Consider the following 13,726-nt stretch of genomic DNA (forward strand, 5'->3'; position numbering starts at 1 on the left):
TAGCCTAGGTGTGTAGTAGGCTATACCTCCTAAATTTGTGTAAGTATGCTCTGTGATGTGCATACAGTGAAAAATCTCTTGACAAAATGTTCCTCCGAATGTATTCCTATCATCAAGTGTTGCATGAGTGTACTTACACATTTATCCAAGTTTACAAAACAGGAGGAGATTATATGTTGTATTTCCCCCCTTAAAATAGGCTTCAAATAGCATAATTATCATGTTCACATGCAGCTTTTTCCTCTGCATATGATTTTTAAAGATTGTATCTGACCTTGAGTAAAGCAATATTCAGGACCTCAATTCATTACTCCATATCACTCATATTTATCAATCAGTGGATTCTAATTTAGCATAATTTGCTACCAGAAATAAAAATATAAAATATTTAAAATGCAAGCTGGTCACTCATTTTTATTTACTTACATTTAACTGAACGTTTGTATAAGGAATTTCATAGTCAGGTCATATGCCTTTAAATACACAAGCAAAACAGAGGATTTGAACATTTTGTTGACAGGTAAATGTGAATCAATCTGGTTTCATTCAAAGGAAAATAATCAGCCTCTTTTCAAATAATATAAAATGCAAAATGATTGCATGGTGGAGGGGAGGGGACCTTATCAGCTTCTCTTCTCAGAGAAATGATTGCCATTTTCTAGCTGGAGGAACATATGCTGCAGCTTATCTCGTGACTTCTCTGCAGTCTCTGATATTTATTAACAGTTGATTTTCTGTAGTTGCTTTTCTTCCCCTTCTTCCCTCCTCCAGTGTAAATTAGTTTTCCCAAATCTACATCTGGCCTTCATTTTCTTATCAGTCATGGAAAAAGGATGATTATTTCATTATTGGTTTTGAAGAGTCTTTCATATTAAGCAGTGCAGCTCCGGTTTCAGGCAGGCATTTAACGGACTCTCTATTTGTTTTATTCTTTGTCTCATCATCTTAATCAAAGCCCTCTGAGACAGAGTCTTTTGTAGTAACAAACAAGAATAAAGGGAAATTGTGAATTGTTGCTTCCACAGAAAATGCAATATTCACTAGAAATTTCTGTTGGGATTAAAACCAGGCTGACTTCAAACATGTAAAAACAATTAGAGTCACCTATGAGAAACCTTTTAATCACTAGGATACCTGTCTTCTGAGCCTCTCATTAGCCTACTACCAAAGCAGGTCCCTCGCTTGGGGCTCAGGCTTCACCGTATTGTCACAAGATAGCTAGTGGAAGATTTTCAGCTCTCGAGTTTATTTTTTTTTTATATATGAGAACTGCACTCCTGCTTTCTCCCAACACTTTATAATTTTTTTCTTACAGCTTTTTTTTTTATCTTTGCTATATAAAATTTAACATTAACTCTCTGATTTACTGAACAGACACTGTCCTAGATTCCTGATATTGAACAACTATGGGAAAAGTGTAGGTGTCATGCTCTCATTTTTAGATTCAGATGACTCAAAATAGCCTGAAAGTCCCAGTCTCACACTGTCCCTGAACTCCTTTGATCATAGTTTGATAAATTTTTCAGAAGCAGTACAGGAATTGGGTTAGCTATTTAAGTAGAAATCAGTTTATATTGGGGCAACATGAAAATGGTCTAATAAAAACCCATGTTTCTCCTCAATGGGCAAATCAAATTTTCTGTTATTTGCAAAAATCAAAGAGATACAAAATACCCCCAACATTCCAGTATCCTAAATACTAATTACTGTTAATAGTATACGTTTAGTTATACCTTATTTACATTTAGAGATGCTTGCTAATACCGATATAAGTTTTATGTAATTAATTGATGCAAGAAACTAAAGTATAAACTTGATTCTTACGTGACTTTTGGTTCACATAATGCACCATATTTCAATGCTGCAATAAATAAAGAATTACAGCATTGCTTTCAACTTCAGATATGGTCATCATCAGGCATCTCTGACATAATGTTAAATGTGTTTGTCATATTGGGACAGTATACTTAGATAGAGAAATACTCATAAAATGTATTAGTTATCTATTGCTGCATTACAAATTACCCCAAATATAGCAACTTAAATCAGACTTTTCTTAGCTCACAGTTTCTGTAGGTCACAAATAGAGGTAGCTTCATTAGCTGGGTGCCTCTTGCCCAAGACCTCTCACAAGACTGCAATCAGGGTACCAGCCAGGACTGGGGTCATTTCAAGGACCAAATGAAGGAAGATCTACTCTCAAGTTCAGCAACATGGCTTTTGGTAAGGCTCAGAAGACCCCTTCCTATCTTATTCACAGGATTGTTGACAAGTCTTCAGTACTCTCTGTTGTAAGCCAAAGAAATTAACCTTTTGCCACATGGACCCTTCTATAGGGCTACTCATCATGTGGCAACTGGCTTTTTCCAGACCAAAGGCTCCAGGAGACAGAATGTGACATGGCAAGCAAGAAAGAAGCCAGTCTTTTTATAATCTAATTGACAACTTGCCATCACTTTTGCAGCATTATTTTTGTTAGAGGCAAGCCACTAGGTCCAGCCCACATTCAAGGGGAGGAGGTTACACAAGTGTATGAATGCCAGGAGACAAGAATCTTTGAGATTCATTTTTGAAGCTATATATGACAGTTCAACATCTGAACTCTATGGTTCAGGCTTCTCTCACATGCAGAATAGGCTCAGTCTCTCCAACAGTCCCCAAAGTCTCATCCTATTAATTAGTCAGGATGCACTGAATTATGAGACAGTAGTAACTCTAAAATCTTTGCGACTTGGAATAACATAGTTCTATTTCTCAATCACACCACTTATCTATCATGATCTATCATGGGTTGGTGTCATAGTAAATTGTATGCTGCTATAACAAAATACCTGAGACAGGATAATTTGTAAAGAACAGAAATCTACTGGTTCACAGTTCTGGGGGCTAGGATGTTTAATGTCAAGGTGTTAGTGTCCTCCTAGGGCCTTTGTGCTGTGTCATCAGATGGTGGAATTCAGAAGAGCAGGAGAGAGAGGAAAGGGGCTAACTCATTGTATTAGTCCGTTTTCACACTGCTGATAAAGACATACCTGAGAATGGCTGGGGAGGCCTCAGAATCATAGCGGGAGGTGAAAGGCACTTCTTACATGGCAGCTACAAGAGAAAAAGGATGAGGAAGAAGCAAAAGCAGAAACCCCTGATAAACCCATTGGATCTCATGAGACTTATTCACTATCAAAAGAATAGCATGGGAAAGACCAGCCCCATGATTTACCCACCTGCCCCGGGTCCCTCCCACAACATGCGGGAGTTCTGGGAGATACAATTCAAGTTGAGATTTGGGTGGGGACACAGTCAAACCATATCACTCATCTTTTTATCAAGGGCTCACTCCTGCAATAACTAACTCACTCCCACAATTAAAGCATTAATCTACCAATGAGAGCAGAGCCCTCATGACCTAATCACCTCTTAAAGGTCTGACTTTCCCAGTACTGTTACGATAGGGATAAATTTCCAACACATGAACTTAGGAGGACACATTCAAACCATAGCAATTGGCTACATATTCTTCTCATGCTGTCCTCACTCAGAAAGTCTCCAACATCACTGGGCCAGGAGGGAGGAAGGGGCAAATTATCACTGGCTAGTAAAAGCTTCTATATGCAAGTGACATGTGATACTTCTGCTCAAATTACACAGTCACACTAATTTCAAAGGCACAAAGGAAGTTCACTTTGACCATGTTCCTGGAAAGATGAGAAATGGAAATATCAATGAACAGCCCAAAAAGCAATCTAATGGGTAAAGTAATATATTTCACATCCACCTGAGTGCATAGCAAAATAATAAAGAAACAGATTTTGATTTGTTTATTCATTTAAAAAATATTTACCATTTATCACTATATGCTAGGCTTATGCAAAATGCTGAGGACAAAAACAGAAAAAAATAAAAGCAGTTCCTATCTTCTGGTTTTTCAGTATAGTGGGCAAAGAGATAACCATATGGACAACTACAAAATAGAAATCATTATAAGGTGTTAAGACATAATAGAAGCATCTCACATAGATTTAAGGAGAAAAGGGATCAGAGAGGACGTTTTGTAGTAGATAACCCTAATGAGTTCTGAAGGATGTGTAGGAATAGACCAGGTAAAAAACGTGAATTAATAAAATTTCAGTGTTTATTTAATAAAATGAATTTGTGATGAATGTCTCTGGATTAAAAGGCCTAGATTCTTCTATAGCTGCAGTTAACTACTATGTTAACCCAACCAAATCACTGAGCAACTGTGCACCTCAACTTCCTCATCTGTGAAATGAGGTTTAATTAGATGTTGTTCAAGATCTCTTTCAACTATAAAATTCAATGATTTTTCCTGACTCTAGAGGGTATTTTTTTCAAAAGCACCTTCTATGTGATCATCATAAAATAATTACCTTATAAAGCACTCACTTACTAAAACAGCTCAGTAAACACCTATGGAAAATTCCTCATACCTGAAAATAGTAGAATTGTATTCCCATCTCTTCTGATACATACCATGTTCAAAATGTATTACAAAAAGAAGAATAAGATGTAATTTAGAATAGACTGATATTAAGTAGTTCTTCGTGACTAGCTTCTACTCCTATGGTCCTTGTCATCTTTAATTCACCACCCTAGGAATTTCTGATGATTTTCATGTGTAAAGAGACTCTTTCCACTTTATGTGTTGGTTTTGTTTATTTGCTTGTAAAAAAGACTCCAACACATGCATGCACACAGCACACCCATACACACACAATTTATTTTGCACTAAAATTCTGCAACCAGGTTATTTCCACTCTCATAATTCCACAGAATACCATGTCTCTCATTAGATCCTGCAACCCTTCAAGGATCTCCCTACTTCCAGGGAAAATCCTTAAACATGTCATTAGAGTCTTTACCACTCATGACACAACCATTATTCTTCTACCAGTCAACTGAATCCTAGGTCAGGAGTCTTCCCTTTTCTAGTCCAAGCCTTCACTCCCTCTCTCCTCTTTCACTAACCTAACTCGGACTTTCAAAGCAAATACTTCTACCAACTATTGGCGAAGATGTTTACACAAAAGAAACACTCATATATTGCAGGAAAAGTATAATTGCTACAACCACTTTGGAAAACAGTTTGGCATTATCTATTGAAGTTGAATATATGCATAACCAGATGATCCAGCAATTCCACTCCTCGTTATATACAACATGCATACCAAGAAATATCTACAAGGATGTTTATTGCAGCATTATTTGTAATTGCTTTAAACTGGAAATGACCCAATGTCCATCAGCAATAGAATAGATACATAAAATGTGGTACTGTATATTCAGATATTTGACAAATTATAACGTGAATGTAAGCAACAACCTTAATGTTAAAGAAAGAAGGCAGACACAAAATAACATGTAATACTTGATTACATTTACATAAGGTTCAAGGCAGCTCTAAACTATAGGTTAGAAGTCAAGATAGTGTTTGTTTACCTGTAGTGAGGAGGAAAAAGTAAGTTTGGAATAAGCGTGAAGTCTGTATTACTAGAAATGTTCTATATCTTGACGTGGGTGATGTTTACCCTGATGTTTCTTTTGTATGATTCATTACTTATGTACTTTTCCATAAGCGCATTGTATTTTGATTTTTTTAATTTAAACTATCTCTTAATTTACTTGGGACAAAAGGACTCAGGTTTCCAAGAAGTCCTGCTTGTTCTTTTAATGGTGTCACATGGAAACACACATACATACACAAACACACACACAATATAACACAACACCCCAAAAAAATCCTCTCATTCTTTAGTTATGAGAGGTACAATTTATTTGCCATTTTATATATTGTTAGCTGCAATGCGGGTTGCAGTAGTATTTGTTGTTGTTGTTGTTGTTGTTGTTGTTGTTGTTAACACCGCTCCAAATCAATCTATTTCACAAGAAACCTATAAGGGATGCCATTAGAACAAGGTTGAGAGAGAGAGAGAGGGAAAGAGAGAGAAGCACGGAAGGAGGGAAGGAAGACAAGCTGTGCCACTTAAGAAATCTAACATGTTTGCCAAGCAAAGCTTAAAATCACACTCTCTTATTCATCTGTCTTGGCTTTCTATTGTACAAACTGCACATGAAAAAGGGACTTGACAGTCTCATAAGACAGGTACCTTTAGGTATTTCAAAACCTATTTTTTCCTGGAATTTTGCTTACCTGGTGTTTAAGGTAATGCAAAGGACTATCTTTATACTTGAATCTGAAAATTTGAGTACAATGACTAATGAGAAGTATGTGCAAACAATTCTAAATGAAAGAGAATGAAAGCTCCCTAATGAAATCTCTTTAATATGTAATTTTAAGCTACTTTAAAAAGTCACAGTTGCTTGCACTAATGAGAATCTGTTTTAAAATTACATGTTATTTTGATAATCAGAATTTTGAGGGATGCATAGAATAGGGTTAGCAGCAGAAATAAAATTGATAGGAAGTAAATTTTTTCTAGTTTAAATAGAGTGAAAATCATTGCTATATATTATGTATAATAAATTTCAGTGTTTCTGTTGAAATACCTTTTTCAAGTGTGAAATATTTTAATTATTATATTTTATAAAATACTCATGAGTCACATTAACATTTGTAAATTTCAGTTTATGACAGAAGGGATGCCATATAGTAAAGATAAAAAATTATTCTGAGCAAATCCAAATATTTTTTGTGTAAGAATATACAATATAGATCATCTAGATAATTCCAGTTAGAAAATAGAAGATTATACTCTTTTAATGGAAGATACACTAAATGAAAGGCTATTTCTGAAATGTTTGTTATTTCTGTGAAGGTGGAAAACTGGGTTTATGACCAAAGTGAATTGAAGCCTTCAAAACTTTTCATGCATACACACATATGTATTAGGATACGTGTGTGTCTGTGTGTGTGTGTGTGTGTGTGTGTGTGAGAGAGAGAGAGAAAGAGAGTCTTGTTTTGTTGTCCAGGATGGAGTGCAGTGGTACCATACAGCTCACTGCGCCCTTGATCTCTAGAGCTCAATCGATCTTCCCACCTTAGTCTCCTGACTAGCTGGGACTACAAGTGCATGCCACAATGCCCAGCTAGCTTTCTGTATTTTTTGTAGAGATGGGGTCTTGCCATGTTGCCCAGGCTTCATAAACATATACAAATACTAGAAACTGTACCTTGTCAGATTGTGCCCCAGCATGGACAGATCTTGCCTTTAAAGTTATGAACTTCAGCTCTTACAGTTTCCTCAGTCGTAACAACCAGTCTGAATTTTGGCAGACAGCTGGGAAATGAAAGAACCCTTATCGTTATTCCCTCCTTGTTCATTTCTTTCTCTCCTCCAAATTGAGCATGTTCCATGAACTGGGGTCTGCCTTCTTCAGCCAAATTACTTGCTGAAAATCCATTTTGTTCTGTTCATGAGAATTTATCATCTATTTTTTCTCAATCTCCAGAAAAAAAAAAGGGGGACTTCTTAATAATTTGCTGTTTTTAATCACAGTGGAGAAAGCTCAGTTGACCTAGACATTATGCATGGCTTAGAAAGGATTACATTTTTTTCTATTTCTCACTGATGTTAAATAGTTTCTGTTGTCTCCTCTACCGGATCGACAGATAACTAGACTGATATTTGTACTCTGAAAAGAAAGGCAGTTGTGGCTGAGAGGCAAACCACACACAAAAAAAATTTAGTCTAAAATTGTCTATGAAAACCTGTAAGAAATGTCTTCGACTAGTAAATTCAACGCATGTTTGCCTGACACTAGAGAAATGCTTTATTAATATATCTTGACATTAATGTGAGTGAACTACAAATTTATTAAATCAACCATAAAATCTAGCCTAAAGGTGCCATTCAGCAATCATCTAAATGAGTAATGGAATAGAGACTGAGGATTTTCTACTTCAGGTCAAAACGCAGTTGCATGTCTAGCAGCAAAAGTTTTCTCTTTATTCCTCAGAAAGGAAGCCAGGAGATCTGATCATCTCCACTAAAGTCCCTTGCTTAAGCAGTGCTGAAGGTAAAGGAGGTAAATCTCTGAAAGTTGAGTTCTGCCAAGCAAGACTAAACTTAACCAGCAAGTGGAAAATAGTAAAGAGAGACAGATGGGTGAGACTTATGGAGAGACCTTTAGGAAGTGGCCCCAAACAGGTGGTTGGTTGCCTAAAAGGAATCATTGAATAGAGTGTGTTTGACTCTAGGGGAAAGGAAGACAAGTGTCAGTAATGAATACATGGAGGCATGCTGACTGAGATTTGATATTGCCTGTCAGATGTCTCTATTTTTGTCTAGACTTCAAAAGCTGTTTCATTGTAATATGAGAAGAGCAGAAGGTCTTGGATTCTGTGATTGGTTATTGTTTTGAAAAGGAAAGAAAATTACCTTTCATTTTCTCTCCATTGGCATTAAATCCCAGTAGAGGGTCAAAGGACATTCCAAATCACCACGACTGCAGCAAGGAGCTTCCAAGCCCATTACTTCTGACTAAGGTTGTGCAATGCTCTCAGCGTCTTACTGAAAGCCTGCAAATAGAGGCCTATAAGAACAGTTTTACAAACATATTTTGATGTGTTCTACTTGCTGTGAGCTCTTAAGCAAAATCAAATTTTACCTTTAGGTATTTACCAAAAGATATTTTGGAACCCATGCTAAATGAAGCCTTATGTTCCCTATTCCCAAAGGAATAACTGTATTTAGAATAATAGTTCCTATGAAATTTTCATGATACATCTTATCACATAAGATTCAAGATATTTTAAAAACCAGAGTGAGGGATGGTAAGTGTATGCTATTTTCTGTTTCAAGGGCTCAGCTAAAACCTCAAACAAGACAAAACTAGTTGCTGTATCCACAGGGTACCGTAGTTTACAATCTAATGAGGGAAATCTAACAAACCAAACAGGCTAAGTGCTGTAATAAACACCCACCCTTTTAATGGCTTAAAGAACAGAAATTTAATTCTCATTTACATAAAACGCAGTGCCAATAGATGTCCTAGTCAGGGTGAGGTGACGAACGGTCATCTATATAACACTGTAGTGTGCATAGACCTTATTAGTGGAAGTGAGGGGTGATCTTGAAAGCTGTGGCTGGAGAATCGTGTTCTTTTCATCTTTTGGACCTTTCCTCCTTCAGGTCCTTAAGGATTTAACCTATAGGTAAGAAACATAGAATGAGGATCATATGCAAGATGGTCTTAAGACTGTATTCCATGGTGAGGAATGCAGTCACATCTAACTACAAAATGTAGTTTGACTATGTAACAGGAGGAAAAGGGAAATGTTTTGGTGAACAGCTAGCCACTTTCTCCGACACAGGGTGATGTGATAACGTGTGATAGGGAAGGATGCAGAGCTTGTTGGAGCATTTAGGAGATTCATCTAACTAAAACTTAGAGGGGCAGGATGTCAAAAATCTTGCCCTACGAGATGACAACTTTGCTGGGAATTGAAGGGGGACTAAGAGTTTAATATGTTAAAAAGAGTTGAGAAAAAAATGTGCTAAACAAAATAAAGCAATTGTGAAAACAAACAATACAAAAATGAATCATTAAGGTAGACTTCAAATCTTATACAAATGATTCTGTTGAGAAATTAAGACATTGTGCCTTTTTATATGTCTCAGAGGTGTGAATCTTGTTAAATTAATTATGAAATTCTTAAACATAAATGTAATGCTTATAAGCTGGAATTTTCCATGCAGATTTGTCCCAGAGTGAGTAGGATAGACAAGGATTTGCTTTAACTTGGCTGCCAAGGTTTAAGTGCTCCCCTTAACAACTTAGGGACATTCTTTATTTAAAGAAAGGATGGATTTTCTGAAATGTGTTATGTAATTGTAGGAAGGAACAAACCAAGATGTTTATTGGACTTAATGAAACTGATGTTGTAAGAAGGCAATTTAGCCGTTTTATGGTGGACATGTTAGTCTCAATTCAACATTTTAAAGAATAGTCAATATTCTGCTTTATAGCCTGTGAACAATAGAGATTTCCATGTTGGTTTTTGGCATTTCACTACTTCAATTAAAGATTGTATTTCATAAAATTGATACCAGTTTCTCATTAATTAGCTTGCTTTTTCTCCTCTGTCTCAATCCCCACTAAAAAATGGGGTGCCAGCATATATCTGAAAGATAATGTAGGGATTAAAATATTTTTTAAATAATTGTTACTTTCTATCTTTATAATTAGGTTTTGAACTTCTTGAGGCCAGGGACTGTGTCTGAAAACACCTACAGTGGCTAACACAAGGTGAGTCCACGACCACATTTTAATCCTTTCGCTTCTTTGGGTCCTAATACTTAGTACAGTAACTGATGTATAGTTCGACTCAACGAATATTGGTTAGAATAGATGGGTGGATAAAATACTCAAACATTTTACTCTGTTCACCTAATATCATGTTATTCTTTACTATAGATTTTCCTTTATAAACAAAATTATAAAGTATTAATAACAATAGAATAACTAGGAAATCTGTCAATGAGAGATTTATTTTTCAGTTCTGAATTATATATGATGTTAGGCCTGAACGTGGGGGAAATCTAACAATGGGTTAAAGTTCTGAATTGAAGCAGCAGATGCCTATAGATTTAAATGTTGATTGAATTTAGCTGCTGCTGCTATGAAATTATTAGCCCTTGGCGGTGGCCTCGCCTACATACTTTGTTTTGGCTCTTCTGGAAGCTACAAAGCTATTTATTGTTAATGAGGGAATAAAGTGAGAAAACAGATTAGTGAGTAGATTAGCGAATTTTTAAAAATCTAATCTTTGTTAAACAATAACAGGTTGTGATTTAATGCATTCAGTTCTCACTACCTTGTGACAAAATTTTTGCTATTAACACAGCTTTGTTTCGTTACATATCCATTCTCTAATATAAACATTTCATCTATCATAATAATACCTTGTGTTTAAAATCCTCTGCCAAGTACATTTTTTCTCACCCATTGCACTTTAATATTGTGTTTCTAATCCTACAAAGATAATTCTTTGAAATAAACAATTCCCATCTTCTTTCTCTGAGATATTTGATCTATTGGCTTGTCATTCAGAGACTATTATCTAATAATAAACTTGTGATGAATAATAAGATAAACTTAAACGGTTTAAAATCAATGTTTCTAAATACAAACTTTCCAAATAAAGTCTATGAGGTTTAAAAGTTCCTTAGCATGCTCAAATTTCTTATCTGCTAAAATTTTGCATCCTCAATTTAAAGAAAAGAATATCACCATCCCTATCCCCTGTTGATCTTATTTTGGGGTTGATGTATCTTATGACTCTAAGAAAATGGAAATATCAGCCTATAGAGAAGGTACACAAAGGTCCTTCAGAAATCACGGTACCATTGAAGTCAAATAAGATGATAACTCAACAAACAAATAAGAGATAATGAAGATTGTAGTAAATTTATTTCAGGCTTTCAGCCTGTTTCCATGGTGGTTCATCATTGTTCAATTTTATATATTAAGATTCAGTTCACCTTCCCCAAAAAGCTTTCTTGGATACCCCCAGTCAAATTGATGTGTTCTTCTTCTAAATTCCTCTGTGTCTTCATTCATGACTCTTACAATACTACTCATTCTGCTTTATGTTTCAGCAATTTGTATAGAATCAGTTTCCATTTTCCAAGCACATTATCTTCCAGTGTTCATTTAAAAACCAGTTGTTTGGGAGTCCAAAGTACTTATTTCCATAGAACTAATGATACAAATGATGTTCCTGTTTTCTTTTTAGTTCTATTTCTGTCTGATCTAGTGCTAATAGAAATATTTCAAATATGCTTCCATTAATGACATTGTTTCTTCAAGACAGAACAATTCTATTATAAGGAGCAAATTTCATAGATTCTAGACTTACATTTGCCTGGATTGTCTGCTACTTATTAGCCATTTGATATTAAGCAAACTACACAAATTTGTGTCTGAGATTTCTCATTTGTAAAGTAAAGATAATAAGTATATTTCTGGTGGCTGTTGTGAAGATTAAATGAGTTCATATATGAAAGCTGCTTTGGTGAATAGTATTTGACATAGTAGGAGGTATATGAATGTGTCTGTAGATGTAATTATTGTTATTTTTATTAAAATTTAGAGCATCAGGAACCTGTCTGCTCACACATAGGCATGTTTGAAAATGGAAGCAGGCAACACATTTTAGTAGTTCACCTTCTCAAAACAGGATAGATGCTTGAATCATAGAACACAGTCAGAAAAAAACATATATACCTACCTAGAGAAAAGCCTTTTTTATCTACCTGTATTTTCAAAGTGAGTAAAAATGAAAACAAGATACCATAATCACTTTCATCTCATTACAAAAATAAAATTAAGGTAAAAATAACAATGATTATTATTGATATCATTTGCTGAGCCCTTAGTATGTGCCAAGCATAAAGGGAATGACTTTCTATGTTATCTTCATATTATCCCATTACAAAAGAAACTGATGGCCAAGGAGGCAAAGGTCTCTCACAGCTAATGAGTTAGAGCAAGAACTCCAACCTAAACCTTTCTGACTTTCAAATTCTATGGTATTTTTACTCTACCAAAGACAGAACTCTGAGCCAAGTCTAAAAGTGCTTTACAAATTAATATTTACATATTCCAATGTCTTTTTTATGATTTTTGGCACTTAAATCGACCTGGCTCTTTTTAGTTCCATCTTCTCCATATTGTCTACAAAAATTTGTAAAACATGTTGTCAAAAACTTGGGTGAAGCTCAATACACTTTATTTAGGGTATTAGATTTCATCAGTATTTCCTAAATTGTCTTTTCCTCCACTTATTTAAGATCACTGGTTAGTGAGCTAGTTGTTATAGGGCATTGCCTGAAAGAAAGAAGAAATTCTTTCCTTTTGTAGTACCTGAGTGTTATACATCAGTCCTAAATGTAGCAATCTAACTATAACACAAAATATTTAACCTTTCCCTCTTGCCAAAAAAAAAAAAAAGCTTTCTTGTTTAATGTATCCTTCATCTCTTAAATATTTTACCATTTATTTTTGATATGCATATTATGTGCAAAAAACATTGTACATATACGCCATTTACTCCTCACAGAAAACCTCTGAGGTCTGTACTTGATCTCCATGTTAGAATGAGGGACCTGAGGACTAGAAAAACAAAATCTCTTCCCACATCACACAAAAATTCAAACCCAGGTGAAACTTCAGAGACCTCAATCATTACTTTATTTTGAGATGGTTCCTGATTGAGAGAATAAAAACCATCTAACTAGATGGCAAAAGAATCAGGTTTCCATTATCCTGCCGGTTCCTCCTTAAGTGTCCATGACTGTAAACTTTTTAAAAGGAGGGTGTATGTCTTTTTGCTCATCTTTGTATTTCCCACAATGTCTAAACATTGAAACCTTGGACACTTAATCAATGGCTGATTGAGAATGTTAGAGGGTATTTAAAATACTGTTGATGCTGAATATACTAGTCTACACTAATGGTTCATAGCATTTTGCCTTGGGGACATTGACCAAGTTTAGTCAGTTTGGTTAGGGGAGCTGTCTTTGTCATGTAATCATCAGTGTCTCTTTTCATAATTGGATCAAGTTAATGCTAGCCAGAAACTGTTAAAATGTCTCCATTTGGAAATATGTGGGGTGAACATAACAATACTGTGGGTTCTATAGCCAAATGCTTTGTTTATTTTGGCAAGAGCAATTTAATTTGTTGTAAATAACATTAGATTAAATGCTATGCAGTATCATGTTTTAATATAAGGACCAGTGCCAAT

General features: G+C 35.3%; 1 protein-coding gene across 35 annotated transcripts in view; it reads left to right on the forward strand.

Moving 5' to 3' along the window:
- PTPRD (protein tyrosine phosphatase receptor type D) overlaps positions 1-13,726 on the forward strand; it is a 2,337,809-nt gene that overhangs the window by 1,446,540 nt on the left and 877,543 nt on the right. For all 35 annotated transcript variants that reach the window (XM_050761934.1, XM_050761936.1, XM_050761930.1 and 32 more), the window contains exon 9: positions 10,165-10,224. The gene's annotated coding sequence lies outside the window, so the exon portion shown is untranslated. The remainder of the gene's footprint in view (positions 1-10,164; positions 10,225-13,726) is intronic.

The sequence above is a fragment of the Macaca thibetana genome, chromosome 15 (genome assembly GCF_024542745.1).
Source record: "Macaca thibetana thibetana isolate TM-01 chromosome 15, ASM2454274v1, whole genome shotgun sequence".
In the NCBI taxonomy this organism is placed as follows: domain Eukaryota; kingdom Metazoa; phylum Chordata; class Mammalia; order Primates; family Cercopithecidae; genus Macaca; species Macaca thibetana.